The sequence below is a fragment of the Jaculus jaculus genome, chromosome Y (assembly GCF_020740685.1).
Source record: "Jaculus jaculus isolate mJacJac1 chromosome Y, mJacJac1.mat.Y.cur, whole genome shotgun sequence".
In the NCBI taxonomy this organism is placed as follows: domain Eukaryota; kingdom Metazoa; phylum Chordata; class Mammalia; order Rodentia; family Dipodidae; genus Jaculus; species Jaculus jaculus.
In genome coordinates, this window is record NC_059126.1 from 10932771 (window position 1) to 10951758 (window position 18988).

The following is an 18988-nucleotide window of genomic DNA, read 5'->3' on the forward strand; positions in this document are numbered from 1 at the left end:
AATGGGGAGGGGGTAGGTCATGGATGAGCCTAATAATGGTACTACACTGCCTGCATTTGCTGAATAGAAAACTAATAAAAAAAATAGAAGGGGAAAAGAAAAAAATTCAAAGACTACTCTCCTCTCTTCTATTAGGGTTTAACGTAAACCAAGATAGTTGCTCAATATTCAAGTGAAATCCAATGCATTAACACTGATATGTAAATTTTTGGAAGGTGTCGTTATCAGGTGAGAAAGGATGAGAACAAGATGAACCAAAGATGAAGGATGACATAAATGTACGGGTACTTGCAGTATGCAGTGGATAAGTATAATTAGGAAATGAGAAAAATAAAACATTGTTCTTAATATGAATGGATGGTACTATTTTCTATGAGTTTGCTTACAAGCGAATATGAGGTATGCTTCTATTTCTTATAAAAAATATTGGTTGAGAATGTTCATTTTTAATTTTTTTTCTGTCTGTTATAATAAAGTAATATGATTGGAACCCAGAAAGAAAAAAATGTTTCACTTTGTTTTTTTTTTCTCACAAATTAGTATGTTAGGAAATGTGAAGGATAGTTAGATTATAGATAGATAGATAGATAGATAGATAGATAGATAGATAGATAGATAGATAAAGAGAGAGACAGAACACAGCAATAGAATGTTACATATGGAATCAGGGTTGGTAACATGCTATTTTCACTTTCCTGGCCTGTACATTTCATACATTACAGATCTTAACACTGTGTTCTAAGTATATACATTCAAGATACAGTTAGAATTGCAAACAAAAAACATTTCACCAGAGACATAATTATCATACAATTTCTGAATAAATCCATAAAGACGTAGAAACAGTACTGGCAGACAGAAAACTAAAGTGTGAATTTACAGATGTCAATATTGCAGTCTTGGGCTGGAGAAATGGCTTACCAGTTAAGTCATTTGCGTGTGAAACCTAAGGACCGCAGTACATTTCCCCAGGACCCCTCTAAGTCAGATGCACAAGGGGGCATTTGCGTCTAGAGTTCCCTTGCAGTGGTTGGAGGCCCTGGTATGCCTATTCTCTCTTTCTCTCTATCTGCCTCTTCTTGTCTCCTGAAGAAACAAATAAATAATACATCAAAAAAATTCCAGTCTGATCCTCAGCATGAGGAGTGTGGCTGTCATTCCCCAATGCACCTGCACCTAGAATCCAATGTATGAGGCAAGGTTTGGCTGTCTCCATTAAAGGGCAAGGCTTCAGGCCATCATGGGATACAGACACTCCTCTCTGCTAGATGTGTTTCACACACAATCTGCTCCCCCAAAGTGAACTGTGCTGACACAGATTCAAATGTACAGAATAATTGCATAAGAACTCTGTCAAGTAAATGAAGACAATGCACAGGGCAATCAGAGCGAGTTTTGCTCTCAGCATATGAACTGTGTATAATCCTTTTTTACTCATTCAGTAGTATGTTGTATATTTTGGATGCCTAATGTATTTCTTATAATTTCCCTATAGGCAAGATGGAGAGTGCCACCGATACAGACTCAAAGCACTGAATTTAATATATCTATTTAGCAATTTTAGTGAGTATCAGATCTTCGTGGGTGACTATGTAAAACCAACCCTAGAGTGCCTTCAGCCTCATGGCCATGTTGTTTACTATCTCTTGCTCTGAGCCAGTGTTGAACAGAAGCATCTTACCACATGAGAATTTTATTGTTTCTCACACTTCCAGGTCATCCACTTCAAATATGGCCGAAATCAGAAGAGGTTATTGTTTTTAATGCCACTGACTTGTGGACATTCCATGACCCATATCGTACCTCCCCAAGAGTCTGGTTCCATCATCTTGGTGGGGATTACAGAAGTAGGTATAATGGGTTTCAAAGATCTGCTGGTATTGTCTTTTCATATAAGCCAAGATGCTCACCTATAATCTTACACAGGCCATTACACCACTTGACATTCTTAAAACGTTCTGTGCAAAGAAATGAGGAACATAACACATTCAAAATATAAAATGGTGTTTAGTGCTCAATTTCACATGAATGGATTTCTGAGGTCAACAAAAATTTCTGCTACTTGTTATGAATTCTACTTGTAAAATGCTCTGAAAAAGTGGGTTATATTTTGCCTATGGAGTTTGGGAAAACCCTTTTCTCACATGGTTCTCATTGTGGGATTACCCAATTATTGCATGGCCAAAAGGCATAGACATTTACTTTCAGATGTAGGAAACATATTAGAGCCCATTGACATCAACTATGACCTTACAAATTTTAGTTTACAATGAATATTGGCAATTATTCTTTAAGTAATATAGAATTTAAATAGTGACATTGGTGTGTTCCCACTCTACCATAGTGGATAAAAACACAAATGACATAAAAACTAACACTGTTTTCACTCACAGTTGTAAAAGCAAGGCAAAGTCCTCCTAATGCAAACTCATACAGAGACCCCAGGATTTATGATTTACATCACATTGTAAGGTTGTCCTATGGGATTTGATGTGATCAATACATGACAGTTTATGTCCTCCATGATTTCAAGCTGTTGCATGTTCTTGATTACAATTTGTGGGAAATCCAGGGACTGATGAAATGACTGCAATTTTATTCAGTATTGACAATGTACCCATAGGTACTTTGATCATTCATATAAAATGTCAGTATTTAGAGTTAATATTGTCCAACAAAATTCTCTCTGTTTCCTTCTCAATATTTCATTCTAAAATGAATGAATGAATGAATCAATCAATCAATCAATTTTTTTTGAGAAGTGTTTTGAAATAGGGGCTGATCTTGAATTCACTATGTACTCTCAGTACAGCCTTTAACTCACAACAGTCCTCCTATTTCTTCCTCCTGAGTGTTGGAATTAAAGGCATGCACTACCATGCCCAGCCTAATAAATAAATATTTTAAATAAGTAAATAAATATTTTAAAAGAGAGCTGGTGAGATGGGTCAGAGGTTAAGGAACTTCAAAGCCCAAGGACCAAAGTTTAGTTACTCAGTGCCCACTCAAAGCCAGATTCAGAGTGTATGGGGTACATCTGGAGCTCATTTGCAATTGTTGGAAGACCTAGCTTGACCATTCTCAACCACCCTCTCTCTCTCTCTCACTCTCTCTCCTTTCATCCCTCTCTCTACCTCTTTCACCCACTCTGCTAAAATATATAAATAAATATATTTTTAAGTATCCACTATCTAGCCATAGTTTTTCAAGTTTGGGTCATTAGTTAATGAAGTTCCAGTATAGGTTTTTTTAAGGCAAACCAACAAAATGGCCACATATTTCCTTTTCTGGATATATCTACTATGTTTTTATCAAAGCTTAATCTGCATATAATTTTTTTAAAAATATTATTATATGAAGACTATGTTCTACCCAGACCCTTATTAAGTGACTAATGTAGTTAATCTATTCCAGTAAGGTCATCCCAACTTTCATTCATATCACTGCTGTTCTTAGACACTCAGCAATTAAGACTTTTATTTATTTTTTTAATTTATTTACTAAAGAGGGAAAGATAATATGGGAACTCCAGCATCTCTAGTCACTCCGAAGAAACTCCAGATGCATGCACCAATTTCTACACCTCTCTGATGAGGGTACTGGGGAATAGAACCTGAGTACTCAGGTCTCAAAGGCAAGTGTGTTAACCACTAAGCCATCTCTTCTGCCCATTAGTTAGATTTTAAATGACCCTAATTTGAATGTGATGCAACCAAATAGTTGCTCATGTGCCTGGAATTAACCACCTGGACTTAAAATTACCTCAATACATCCTACAATTATTAATCTTCATAACTTTTGTAAGTAGGATATTTGGTGTATGTTGAATTAGAGACAGTTTTTATTTACGATGAGGTGGTTGAAATGGTAAATTTACTAAAATTGGAATGATACAGATTAGATCACCATGGCCCCTGTTTAAGAGTGGCAAACAAACTCTTGAAGTGGTCCATATTTTACTTATTTTTTTTATTCATTTGAAAGAGAAAGAGAGAGAGAGAGAATTAGCATCCCAGGGACTCCAACTACTGCAAAGTCCAAATACATGTGCCAGCTCGTTCATTTGGCCTAAGTGTATCCTAGGAAATCAAACCACGGTTCTTTGGCTTTGCAGATGAATGTCTTTACCACTAAGCCATCTTTTCTACTCATGTGTTTCACATTTTAAATAAAAAAATAGACATATCAAATTAGTAGAAGATATGGTACTGTTGTCTAATCTTGAAAACATATTTCTTCTCCGTCCCAAAGGTGAATTACTTCTCAGTGGATTTTGTCTCAACCAATTCAATGATATTACATTTTCACTATTTTTATGATCAATATAACCATCAAGATGTGTTTGTAGTTTTGTGTAAGTATTCAGTTTGATTATGTTTTGGGGATGTTTTGGTACTTTGGAGATGAGTTATGAGATGTGTATGCATTTTTTCATGATCTAACCTGGTATAGGAATGTGTTCACATGTGTCTTAAAACCTTACCATAACTTGAGGTAGGCATTGTGGCACACACCTTTAATCCCAGCACAATGGAGGCAGAGGTACTGAGTTCTAGGCACCCTGAGACTACATATTGAATTTCAGGTGTGCCTGGATTAGAAAGGGTTCTTAAGTTCAAAAACAAACAAAACAAAAAGAAGAGAAAACCTTACCACAACTTTATAAAGCATAGGTAATTCTCTGTTTCATTGGTTACTTTCTGTGTATTTTTGCATCAGTGCCTCTCTGTAACTCATAATTATGTGAATCATGCTGTATACTCCACTTTTGAAACAAAATTATAGCCACTCTTCTTGTACAGACATCCACATAAAGATTGAAGGATCTCACCCCCAAGTAAGACTCAGAATACTCCACATACATATTTACACACACACACACACACACACACACACCATGAATATAACAATGTCCAAAACTCATTCTCACACTGAAGATCAGGACGATGTGTGAGGTCATGATTGAGCACTGTATGATGGAGGCCTTCAATATTATCACCTAACATAGGAAAGGATGTTGGACTGGGGCTATCTCTCCAAGAAAAAAATAGTGGCATCATTTTATGTTTTCTGATGTGAACGTCACATCTCTTCTATAATGGAACTAAATTTTATTCTGTCAAACTTGATGTTAAGTTTTTCACTTTGTATTTTCTTTTGTTTGTTGTTGTTCACAAGAAGAGATTCAGAAAATAGGGAGATTTAAGAGGAGGGAGAGCAAGGGGGATAATGCCAGGGAATATTATGTGTATGTGTGGAAATTGACTATAAAACTTTTAGAAACTCTATATTATAACCCATGGACTATGTGAGCTCTTTAGTGATTTCCCTTTCATTTATTTTGTTACATAAAGAGTAGAGAGTAGATTCCATAACATAGACTGGGACACAATAGAAACAGTGTCATTGACACACTCAGATCCAGTCATCACAAATTTCCAAATGTGCTTTACAGCGTTCCTTACATTTTGAAGTAAAAATATAAGAGACAAAATTACTTTCATGCCATTTTTCCAAAATCTAGAAAAATGACATAAACCCGAATGTATGAATTGATCTCCAATTAAGTTGTCCTTGCTGGGTTACATTCCCAATATAAAGGGGATAATGAACAGAAAGCATGATGTGCCATTGGGAAAATAAAGCTTGATCAACATATGGTTTATAAAGTAGGATGGGTTTTGTGTTTAGAAAGGAATCTAATAGCCATATTTTCTGACTTCTATTCCATAAAATTCAGCAAAATGCCACATTATCAGTGAAGAGACACAGAAAGAGTATAAGAAGATTATTAGTGACAAGCAAATTGCAACTCAAAATATCCTGGATGTCACCAAGACAGGTGAATCACTCTTGGGCTATCATGGGAAAATAAAGATTAAAGAGTCTCTGTCATCCTCTGATGGCCATTTCTCATTCAGAATACTTATGATTAAAGATTTCTCATTTATGAAGTGAATGTAATACCACTTTATCCTCTTTTTTGTATTTTACAGACACATGTCCAAAATGGAGATATTGACTGTGTAAGTAGAAACATGGCTCTCACAACTATTCAAATGTTCAAGCTAAATAGCATTTGCAGTCAATTCAATCTTAAAAACAAAACCTATTAATACAGGGCTGGAGAGATGGCTTAGCAGTTAAGCACTTCCCTGTGAAGTCTAAGAACCCAGGTTTGAGGCTCGATTCCCCAGGACCCATGTTAACCAGATGCACAAGGGGGCGAAAAAGATCTGGAATTCGTTTGCAATGGCTGGAGGCCCTGACACGCCCATTCTCTCTATCTTACTCTTTCTCTCTCTGTCTGTAGCTCTCAAATAAATAAATAAAAATAATTTAAAAAAATTATTAATACAAAAACATGAAATAAATGGTGCATTAGTGAAATATTTATAATTAATGTAATTTTAAATTAGTCCTGTTTAAATAGTGATTTTCATTAAATGAAGAAAAAATTTAATTAATTTAATAAAAATGAAATCTAAAATGATTATTAGGCATTTTAATACTCCTTTGAATGTAGACATCACATTGACAGCATATTTACAATAATTCAATGAGGCTCATCATCGCCATGCATGGCCTAGAGGTGTGACTTGGACATCACTATATACACAGAATCTCACACTTCTATCATGACAAGAAAAGTCATGTGAAGTAGTCGACCCTGGAAAATATGCCAGCATAAACGTACTTGATAACCCAAAGACAGTGCCCTTTGGTGTTAGTTTTTATTCATGAGAATACATTCATTCATATTGCCCATGTTCAAACAACACCCATATGATTTTCTTTATACCTTGACACTGATGATGTTCTCAATATCCCCTCACATCCATGTAAATAACCATCACTTATAATTCCCCAGGTTATAAGAAGATTCACATTGCTTGCAGCAAGTAGGTCTCTATGGAAGCAGAATCAAAAACTACAGACTTGGGCTGGAGAGATGGCTTAGCGGTTAAGCGCTTGCCTGTGAAGCCTAAGGACCCCGGTTCGAGGCTCGGTTCCCCAGGTCCCACGTTAGCCAGATGCACAAGGGGGCGCACGCGCCTGGAGTTCGTTTGTAGAGGCTGGAAGCCCTGGCGCGCCCATTCTCTCTCTCTCCCTCTATCTATCTTTCTCTCTGTGCCTGTCGCTCTCAAATAAATAAGTAATAAAAAAAACTACAGACTTGTAATCATCTTTCATTCCAGATTGTACTCATGTTTGAGTATTTCTGATCCTTCACCCAGTCTGCCCTGTCCATGTATCTCCCATTGCTGATTTTAGTATTAGTAGCTCCCTCTGAGATTAAATGAATTGATTTCTTATAACTGTCAATGCACGCTGAATAAAAAGTTTATTACTGGAACTTAGATGATCTGGCCCCACCTCATAGTCCTTATCACACTTTGGATACATTTCTTTTGTCTTTTTCATTTTAGAAAAGCCACATTTGGTGGTGGAGAAATAAGAGGTAAAATCAAGTCAATTTGAAGTAGAAAAAATGTGCAAAATTTTGAATAAATAGTATTGCCTGTGTTTTGTCACATTTATTATTGAAAAATCAGGAAGTATATGGATTATATGACAAAGAGGTTAATAGTTAGCATGTTACTGAATCCTGAAAAGTGAGCTGAGATCTGGTAATTGTTGTCCATGCCTCTAGTCCCAGCACTTGGGTTGCAGAGGGCGGAGAAGTGCCATGAGTGCAAGGCCAGGCTGAGAGTACATAGTGAATTCCATGTCAGTCTACAATACAGTGAGTCACTACCTCAAAAACCACCACCACCAACTACAGCAACCAACTAGAGACAACTCACCAAGGAGGATTGAACTTCTACCTCAGATTTCACATATATTCACTTCATTCTCTACAGCAAAATGTAAAATATTCCTGAGAGACAAACGAAAAGTTGCCAATGTCTTACCACTCATCATAAACTTGAGGATGTACATATCTACATTGGTTTCTTTACATATCATGATCACACAGGATTTTTTTAAGCATTGACATCAGATTTACTAACAATATTAAGACACAAAGAAAAATGGAAGCAGAAATTTACAAAAGTTTAATTTATGAAAACCATGCTATTTTGTACCAAAAAAATTTTTTTTAAAGCCAACCAATAAGAATTAGGTCCAGGAAAATTTGTAGTGAAGTACTTATGAAAGAAATAAACATTCTTAAAAGTGTAGAAATCCATTAGATAGTGTGTAATTCATGAGATTAAAAGAATAAAAACTTAATCATCTGCATATGTGTAAAAACCATGTGGGTCCACATATCTTGGTTTTCCCACTGCTGGTGGTACGGATGTAAGAGGAATTCTGGAACTCAGAGAGTCCAGCTACCTAACTGTATATTTCACTACCACAGGGACAGACCCTTTGTCTAAAACCAAGCAAAACACTAGATTGCTTCTTAAAATAGTCCTAGTTTGCTCTATTACAATCACATACATGAAAAAACAATGCATGTACGCCAATAGTACACACAAATACAAGTTCTTCTCTAACAAGCTTCCCTAGCTCTCAATTCCATTGATTCTGAAAAAGTGAACAATGAACACAAATACAGTACTTAGACAGAGATAGAGATCATTGTAGAAATTAACAAATGGTCCTAAATATGAAGCATGCATTATTCTCATATAACATATTCAAAACAAAAAATGACTAGCTCTGAAAATGAGGAGACAAAAATAAATGATGTAATTAGAACTTCCTTGTGATAAACAACATGTAAACATGAGATATTTATTAATACAAAGAGCTATTTAACAAACTGTTAGTCTGTATAAGAAAAATAATTCAGTGTACACAACCAATAAACACAAACTTATGAGCACTTAAAGCTTATCAGGGATAAGGAAGTATTAGAAAACTGTAGATTTTTAAATGTTACCAAGACTGAATTGGCTAAAGAAAATCTTTTTTAAAGCAAAGGTAAGAAAGAGTTTCCTTCAGTGCTGAAATATAGAAAATTCTATCAAAAAATTATTTTCAGGCTGAAGAGATGGCTTTGTATTTAAGGCACTCTTTGTGAAGCCTAAGAACCACTACTTGAATCTCCAGGTCCCATGTACCCAGATGCACAGTGATGCAAGCATGCAATCTTGATCATGCACCACAAAACACCACACATGTCTTGAGGTCGTTAGCAGGAGGTGAGGGCCCTGGTGTGTCCATTCCAACCCTCTATTACTCTCTTTTTGCCTTTCTCTGGCTCTCTTTCAAAAAAAATCATTTAAAAAGTGGTTATTTTTGTCATTTACTCTAAATGACATAAAAAAGATACAAACTGAGTAATGTCTTTTAAACTAGTTATCATTTTTATGACGCAAATATCAGGAAGAAGAAAATGTAAAAAAAGAAATCTGTATGTCAATAACATTGATGAACATAAATGAATAATGAGAACTCAATGAACACTTTTTAGCTTAATTTCAGTAGCAAGTGGAGTATTTGATTCAGTGGGAAATATCCTTAGTAGACTCTGAAGAGAAAGGGAATGTATGCTTTTCATTTAGAAACTAGTATAACAGTCTATGAACAGTAACTCCTGGAAGTACCCTCTGTAATTAATAGCCTTAACAAAAATCTTGATAAAGACGTGTACAGATTACCCTCATTGAGAGACAGACTTTGGAACTCAAAAATGCACCAGTAGAAGTGCTACCATTAAGAATTAGATTTTTAGCTTCTGGTTAAGATGGTGGCATAGCAGCCACACAAAAGCAGCCTAGGGAAGAAAAGGCCAAAGAAAACCGAGCAAAATACACACGTTTACTAAAAAGTGAGGTGTATGAGAAATTAAAATGGCAGCAGAGAAGTAGGAGTGTCCCAGAGCATCCAGAACCCACGCAAGCAGGCCGAAGCAGCTCTGGCAGTGGCTCCTTGGCATCAGCAGCAGAAAAGAAAGATTTCAAAAAAAGTATTGAAAATATGTTCAAAGAAGTCAAAGAACAAATCAAAGGAATGAAAGAGGAAATCAGAGGAATCAAAGAAGATTCAGGACACCAAGTTAATGAAATAAAGAAGGCAATACAAGACATAAATAAGGAAATAGTAATAACAAAGAAAAACCAGTAAGAATTACTAGCAATAAAGAACAGAGTTAATGAAATAAAAATCTCTGTAGAATATGTCACCAGTAGAATGGATGAAAGACAGGATAGACTATCTAAGCTAGAAGACCAGGTGGCAGATCTGATACAGTCCAACAAAAAGAAAGACAAACTAATAGAAAAGTATGAGTGGGAATTTCAAGATATTTGGGACACTATGAAAAGATCAAACATAAGAATTCAGGGCATAGTAGAAGGAGAAGAATCTCACTCCAAAGGCATAGTAGGCATCCTCAACAAAATTATAGAAGAAAACTTCCCCCAAATTGGGAAACAGGTGTCAGTGCAGATATAGGAAGCTATTAGAACACCAGAGAAAACTTGGAAAGAAGCTTTACTTGACATATTATAATCAAACTACCAAACACACAATCCAAAGAAAAATATTGAAAGCAGATAGAGAGAAAAATCAAGTTACCTACAAAGGCAAGCCCATCATGACTACAGCAGATTATTCAACACAAACTTTAAAAGACAGAAGGGCTTGGAGTGATGTATTCTAAGTTCTGAAAGATAACAACTGTCAACCACGGTTACTTTATCCTGCAAAGTTATCCATTCAGATAGATGGAGAAATAAGGACATTCCATGACAAAAGCAGGTTAAAGGAGTATTTGAAGACAAAACCAGCTCTACAGAAAATACTTGAAAGAATCCACCATGCCGAAGAGAAGGAAAAGCACATATATAAGCAACCTAGGAAAAACAAGCAATACTCAAATACTAATTAACACAAGAGAACAAAGGTCGAACCGGAACCACAAAAAAATGGCAAACATAAATACATAACTTTCAACAATATCACTTAATATCAATTGCCTCAAGGCCCCAACCAAAAGACATAGGTTTGCAGACTGGGTAAAAAGGAGGATCCTACAATTTGTTGTCTCCAAGAAACTCACCTTTCTAGAAAGGATAGACATTATCTTAGGGTGAAAAGTTGGAAAACAGTGTTTCAAGCAAATGGGCCTAGGAAACAAGCAGGGGTTGCTATCCTAATATCTGACAAGTCAGACTTCAGTCCAACGTTAGTCAAGAAAGATAAGGACGATCACTTTATACTGATTAAGGGCACACTCCAACCGGAGTATATTACAATCCTAAACATATATGCACCTAACACACCGGCACCCAAATTCATCAAACAAACATTATTAGAACTAAGGTCACAGATAACACCAAACACAGTGGTAGTGGGTGACTTCAACAACCCATTCTCATTAATTGACAGGTCATCCAAGGAGAAAATAAACAGAGAGGCATCTGGACTAAACGAGGTCATAGTAGGAAAGGACCTAACATATATACAGGACATTTCATGAAATGCTGCAGAATATACATTCTTTACAGCAGCACATGGAACATTCTCTAAAAATAGACCATATTGCCAGGTGTGGTGGTGCACGACTTTAATTGCAGCACTCGGGAGGCAGAGGTAGGATCTCAGAGAGTTTGAGGCCACATTGAGACTACAGAGTGAATTCCAAGTCAGCCTGAGCTAGAGTGAGACCCTACCTCAAAAAACCAAAAAAGAAAAAGAAAAAAGAAAAATAGACCATATATTAGGACACAAAGCAAATATTAACAAATATAGGAAAATTGAAATAATTCTTTTATTTATTTATTTATTTATTTATTTATTTATTTATTTATTTATTTGAGAGCAACAGACACAGAGAGAAAGACAGATAGAGGGAGAGAGAGAATGGGCGCGCCAGGGCTTCCAGCCTCTGCAAATGAATTCCAGACGCGTGCGCCCCCTTGTGCATCTGGCTAACGTGGGACCTGGGGAGCCGAGCCTCGAACCGGGGTCCTTAGGCTTCACAGGCAAGCGCTTAACCGCTAAGCCATCTCTCCAGCCCGAAATAATTCTTTACACTCTATCTGACCACAGTGGATTGAAACTACAAATCAATAGCAAGAAAGGCTATAGAGCTTACACAAAATCATGGAAACTAAACAATACACTACTAAATGATGAATGGTTCAATGAAGAAATCAAAAAAATTTACAGGGTCAAAAGATAATGAGAATACAACATACAAAAATCTCTGGGACAAAATGAAGGCAGTCCTAAGAGTAATATTATAGCTTTAAGTGGCTATATTTAGAAATTAGAAAGGTCACAAGTAAACGACCTAATGCTTCACCTTAAAGCCTTGGAAAAAGAAGAACAAGGCAAACCAAAAATCAGTAGACGGGAAGAAATAATAAAGATTAGGGCAGAAATTAATGAAATAGAAACAACAGCAACAAAAACAATCCAAAGAATTAATGAAACAAAGTGGTGGTGATTTGAAAGGATAAACAAGATTGATAAACCCTTAGCAAAGCTGACCAAAAGAAAGAGAGACACAAATTAATAAAATTAGAGATGAAAAAGGTAACATCACAACAGACACCAGACAAATTAAAAAAAAAAAATCAGAGGTACATACTATAAAAGCCTATACTCCACAAAGTATGAAAACCAGAAAGTAATGGATGAATTCCTTGATTTATATGACCTGCCAAATTAAATCAAGATGAGATTAATCACCTAAATAGACCTATAAGATGTATGGGGATACGAACAGTTATCAAAAGTCTCCCAACTAAAAAATGCCCAGGCCCAGATGGATTCACTGCTGAATTTTACCAGACCTTCAAGGAAGAGCTAACACCATTGCTTCTTAAGCTTTTCCAGGAAATAGAAAAAGAAGGAATTCTACCAAACTCCTTCTATGAAGCTAGCATCACCCTGATACCAAAACCAGGCAAAGACAGAAAAAAAAGAAAATTACAGACAAATATCCCTCATAAACATAGATGGAAAAATTCTCAACAAAATATTGGGAAACAGAATACAAGAATATATCAGAAAGATCATTCACCCTGAACAAGTAGGCTTTATCCCAGAGTTGCAGGGATGGTTCAATATACACAAATGTGTAAATGTAATACATTACATAAACGGGTTGAAGGACAAAAATCACATGATCATCTCATTAGATGCAGAGAAAGAGTTTGACAAAATCCAACATCCCTTCATGATAAAAGTCCTACAGAGACTGGGAATAGAAGGAACACATCTCAATATAATGAAGGCTATTTATGACAAGCCTACAGCCAACATATTACTTAATGAGGAAAAACTGGAAGCTTTTCAACTAAAATCAGGAAGAAGACAAGGGTGTCCACTGTCCTGACTTTTATTTAATATAGTTATGGAAGTCTTAGCCATAGCAATAAGACAAGAGACACACATATAAGGGATACAAATTGGAAAGGGAGAGATCAAGTTATCATTATTTGCAGATGACATCATTCTATACATAAAGGACCCTAAAAACTCTACTAGCAAACTGTTAGAGCTGATAAAAATGTACAGGCATGTAGCAGGATACAAAATAAATACACAGAAATCAGTAGCCTTCATATATGCTAACAACAAACACAGAGAGCATGAAATCAGAGAATCACTCCCATTCACAATTGCACCCCCCAAAAAATAAAGCACCTTGGAATGAACCTAACCAAGGAAATAAAGTATCTCTACAATGAGAACTTTAAAACAGTGAAGCGAGAAATTGCAGAAGACACTAGGAAGTGGAAAAACATCCTTTGTTCCTGGATTGGAAGCATCAATATTGTGAAAATGGCAATTTTAACCAAAGCAATCTACACATTTAATGCAATCCCCTCAAAATCCCAATGGCATTCTTCATGGAAATAGAAAAAACAATCCAAAATTTCATTTGGAATCACAAAAAACCTCGAATATCTAAAATAATACTGAGCAACAAAAATAAGGCTGGTGGTATCACCATACCTTATTTTAACCTATACTACAGAGCCATAGTAACAAAAACAGCGTGGTACTGGCACACAAGCAGACATTTAGATCAATGGAACAGAATAGAGGACCTGGATGTAAGCCCAGGTAGCTATAGCCACCTGACATTTGATAAAAATGCCAAAAATACAAATTGGAGAAAAGACAGCCTCTTTAGCCAATGGTGTTGGGAAAACTGGATATGTTTCTGTAGAAAGATGAATATACATCCTTCTATCTCTCCATGAACAAGAATTACATCCAAATGGATTAAAGACCTTAACATCAGACTGGAAACTCTAAGACTGCTAGAGGAAAAAGTAGGGGAAACCCTTCAACATATCGGTCTTGGAAAGACTTCCTGAATACAACCCCAATTGCTCAGGCACTAAAACCACAGATTAACCACTGGGACCTCATGAAATTACAAAGATTTTGCACTGCAAAGGACACACTGAAAAAAGCAAAGAGTCAACCTACAGAATGGGAAAAAATCTTCGCCAGCTATATATCTGATAGAGGATTAATATCTAGGATATACAAAGAACTCAAAAAGCTAAATAATAAGAAATCAAACAAGCCAATCAAAAATGGGCAATGGAGCTAAATAGAGAGTTCTCAAAGGAAGAAATACGAATGGCACATAAGCATCTAAAAAAATGTTCTACGTCACTAGTCATCAGGGAAATGCAGATTAAAACTACATTGAGATTCCATCTCACTCCTGTCAGATTGGCCACTATCATGAAAACAAATGATCATAAATGTTGGCGGGGATGTGGAACCCTTCTACTCTGCTGGTGGGAATGCAATCTGGTCCAGCCATTGTGGAAAACAGTGTGGAGGTTCCTAAAACAGCTAAAGATTGATCTACCATAGGACCCAGCTATAGCACTCCTAGGCATATATCCAAAGGACTCATCTCATTTCCTTAGAAGTACGTGCTCAACCATGTTTATTGCTGCTCAATTTATAATAGCTGGGAAATGGAACCAGCCTAGATGTCCCTCAACAGATGAGTGGATAATGAAGATGTGGCACATTTATACAATGGAGTTCTACTCAGCAGTAAAGAAAAATGAAGTTATGAAACTGCAGAAAAATGGATGTTTCTGGAAAGGATTATACTAAGTGAGGTAACCCAGGCCCAGAAAGCCAAGAGCGCCACCTGTTCTCCCTCATATGTGGATCCTAGCTACAGATGATTGGGCTTCTGCGTGAGAAGGAAAATACTTAGTAGCAGAGGCCAGTAAGTTAAAAAGGAGATATAAAGAGAAGAGAAAGGAAGGGAGGAGGGTACTTAATAAGTTGATATTGTAAGTAGAATGATTGAGATGGTGTGGGGATATAATGGAGAATGGAATTTTAAAGGGGAAAGTCGGGGGAGAGGGTATTACCATATAATACTTTTTATAATCATGGAAAATGTCAATAAAAATTAAGAAAAAAATTTATAAAACAGTTAATTTTTTTTTCTTTCTTGCTTTTATTTTGAGGTAATCTCTGCAGACTTTTTATGTGAGAGAGAGAAAGCATGAGACATAATTGGCATACCAAGGATTCAGGCATTTTATTCCAGATAAATATGCCACCTTGGTGGCAGGTGAGATCTTGTGCTCATGCATCACCTCGTGTGGCCGGTTAGTTGGAATCTGAAGAGTCAAACGTATCCTTATGCTTTGCAGTGAAATATTTAAAGTGCTAAGCTATCTCTTCAGCCTGATAATTAATTATTTAGATTCTACCAGCATGTGTGTAAATGACCCTAATTGAGCAAATATCCAGTGTATATTAAGAGCAAGTACATAATTTTCGTTGAAAAATAGCCGTAATAGACTGAGCAGAAAGCAAAAGAATGTCCATCATTTAGATGTAAACTTAGTTATCCATGACTAACAAGAACAAGTACACAGCAGGAGAAATCCATTTCATCGAGTGGTGAGAAAGTTTTGATATTGTCATCATTCAGAAATGGTGTTATTTGACTGTAAAGGCAGTTGTAGCAATTGCCAAAGTAGTAAATCTCTGTATTCAATGACCAGCAGGTGTATGAATCACTTGCACTCAGGAATATCCATAGTAGACTAAAAATAAAAATAAAAAGTGTATGAATGACCCTCATAGAGTCACAGACTTATTAAACAATGACCATCAAAAATAAGAATTTAGGACTGCTTCTAGGTAAGATGGCAGCTGAGGAACCACACCAAATCAGCCTAAGGATGGATTTAAGCAAAACCCCACCAAAATACACCCTTCCTCTGAACAGAGAAGGAGTATAAGTTATTCTCAGACACAGCGGAGAAGCCAGAGACACCATGACCCACAATAAAGGAGGAAAATGGCCAGAGACACCCTGAGGCAATCGTGGTACATTCTTGGTGTGTCATGCAGCAGTAGCAACTGCAGAGACCACGCAACAGATTTTTTCAACTCCATCAGCTTTCTTGCAAAGTTAAGGAATCTGAAGGAAAGAGATATGAGATCAACTAAAGTGCTACTGAAAGTTCAAGAAACTCCAGAACTCTGAACTCTCCCATCCCACATCATCAGATAAGTAGAACACAAACATGAAATCAATTCAGGATGCAAAAGTTGCCACAATATGGTAGAAGAAACTCAAAGAATCAAGACAATACAATTCCACGAAAAACAATCAATCCATCAGAAATGATCACCAATGAGACTGTTTTAGATGAAATGCCTGAAAAAGATTTCAAGAAGATGATGGTATGTATGCTCAAAGAAATCAGAGAAGAAATGAAGGGAAGCAAAGTAGAAAACAAAAGAATTAAAGAAAACAAACTTCTGAAAGAGAACACAGGAAATCAGTTTAATTAAATAAAGAGGTTATTATGAGACATGAATAAGGTAGTAGAAATGCTGAAGAAAAACCAGGCCGAAATCCTGACTCTGAAGAATACAGTCAATCAGATAAACATCTCAGTGGAAAGTCTCTCTGTTAGAATGGATGAAGGCGAGAACAGAATATCTAAAATAGAAGACCAGGTGGCAGATCTAATACAGTCCAACAAAGAGAAATATAAACTAATAGCAAAGAATAAATGGGAATTTCAAGATATCTGGGACACTATGAAAAGATCAAACATAAGAATTCATTGTAGAACAGAAGGAGAAGAATTCCAATACAGAGGCTTAGTAGGTGTTTTCAACAAAAGCATAGACTGAAATTTTCCTCAAATTGGGAAAGAGATGCCAACACAGATACGAGAAGTTTTTAGAACACCAAACAGACAAAATCTGGAAAAAAATCTCTCCATGCCATGTTATAATTAAGCTACTAAACACAGAAACCAAAGTAAATATATTGAAAACACTTAGAGAGAAGCAAGTCACCTACAAAGAGAAGCCCATCAGAATAACTGCTCAAGTTTGGCCATACAGACCAAATGACTGAATGAGTGCAATAGAGGCTTGTCTGTTCTGGGGGAAACCAACTGCTCTCTAATTGGACTGAAGGCCCACTCTTTGGGAGGGAATACATGCCTGGTGATGAAAACCTGATCAAAAGCCTATGGCATGGAGGTCATGAGTCTTAGGGGTATAAAGCCTGCTCTTCTCTGGATCAATGAATATATTACTCTAACCAAATTGCCCTGAAAGCACTACATTTATTGTTCATACTGATATATCAATGCTACTCTTACTTATGGTTAGAGAAGCTTCTCTTTTCAGATGGTGATGACCACCGGGATGACCCCAAAGGCAACATAGTGCTGAGAAGAAGCGGCAGGATAGTGGAATGTAGAGCACTAAAACATTGCCATCTGAAGAGAAGCCTGTCTGGTTTGCTGTAATCTGAACTTCAAGTGTCAGAATTACATCATTAAGAAAAGCCTGGATATGGATGGAAAGATGGTTCAGCAGTTAAGGTGCTTTTCTGTGAATCCTAACACAAAGGTTCAAATCCACAGTACTCATGTAAGCCACATGCACAGGATCGTTCATGCATCTGGATTTTGATTGCAGTGACTAGAGGCCATGGAACAGCTATTCTCTCTTTCTCTGTATTTCTTTATCTATATCTAGTCTATATCTGTCTATCTACATATATAAATCTGTGTGTGGGAGGGTCATTCTCCCTACCTCTTTCCTTCTCTAATAAATAAATAAAATATTTTTTTCAAAGAAATCAAATCTTAATGACTCTCAGGGAATAAGACACTTTGTTGAAAAGCCTAAAGGCTCACTTTAGACTCCCTTGTACCCCACTAAAGCCAGAAAGATGCAGAGTGCTAAGCATATTTGGAGTTTGTATATTGCAGCAGGAGGGTTTTGTTCTGCCCACTTTCTGTCTTTGTCTCTCTGTCTGCACATAAATATACAAATAATAAGGCTTTTAATATGTTTTGCCAGGCACCCTGAAATTGACATAGTACAGCATTAAAAAAAATTTTATGTAGGAATCATCATCATTGAGAAATATACTTAGTACATAGACTCTATTGAGCAAGTGTACAAATTTTTCACCTTAAAAAGTTTACTTTGGTCTAGAGAGATGACTTAGTGGCTAAGCGCTTGCTTGTGAAGCCTAAAGACCCAGTTTGAGGCTCAACTTTCCAGGACCCATGTAAGCCAGTTGCACATGTGACACATGCATCTGGAGTCTTTGCATTGGCTGGAGGCCCTGGCATGCCCATTAATAAAACACACACACACACACACACACACACACACACACACACACACACACACGGTCTTAATTATTTGCTTTATGTTTCTAGATGGAAATTGTCACTCATCATGAATCTACTTCATTAACTAATAACAAAACCTACATGATGAGATTCAAAGTTGAATATTTAACCCTCTCTGCACCTGCCCTTATGGCACAGTATTAATTCCTAGAAGTAGATACAGTTCATCATTTTATATATGCTGTCTGCATATATTCACTGCTATTTTCTTCTAAGTTTTTCTCTTATTTTCTACACTTGTCTCAGTACTGTCCTACACATGGACAGTTATCCTTGGTATAGTCAGGATTGTGAGAATGACTTGGAGAATGTTTGCATAAAGCTATTCCAGACAAAAT

At 36.4% G+C, this 18988-nt stretch overlaps 1 pseudogene; it reads left to right on the top strand.

Annotated features, from left to right (window-relative positions):
- The first annotated feature begins 3859 nt into the window (after nt 1–3859).
- LOC123457117 lies at nt 3860–3959 on the top strand (annotated as a pseudogene).
- The last annotated feature ends 15029 nt before the right edge of the window (nt 3960–18988 follow it).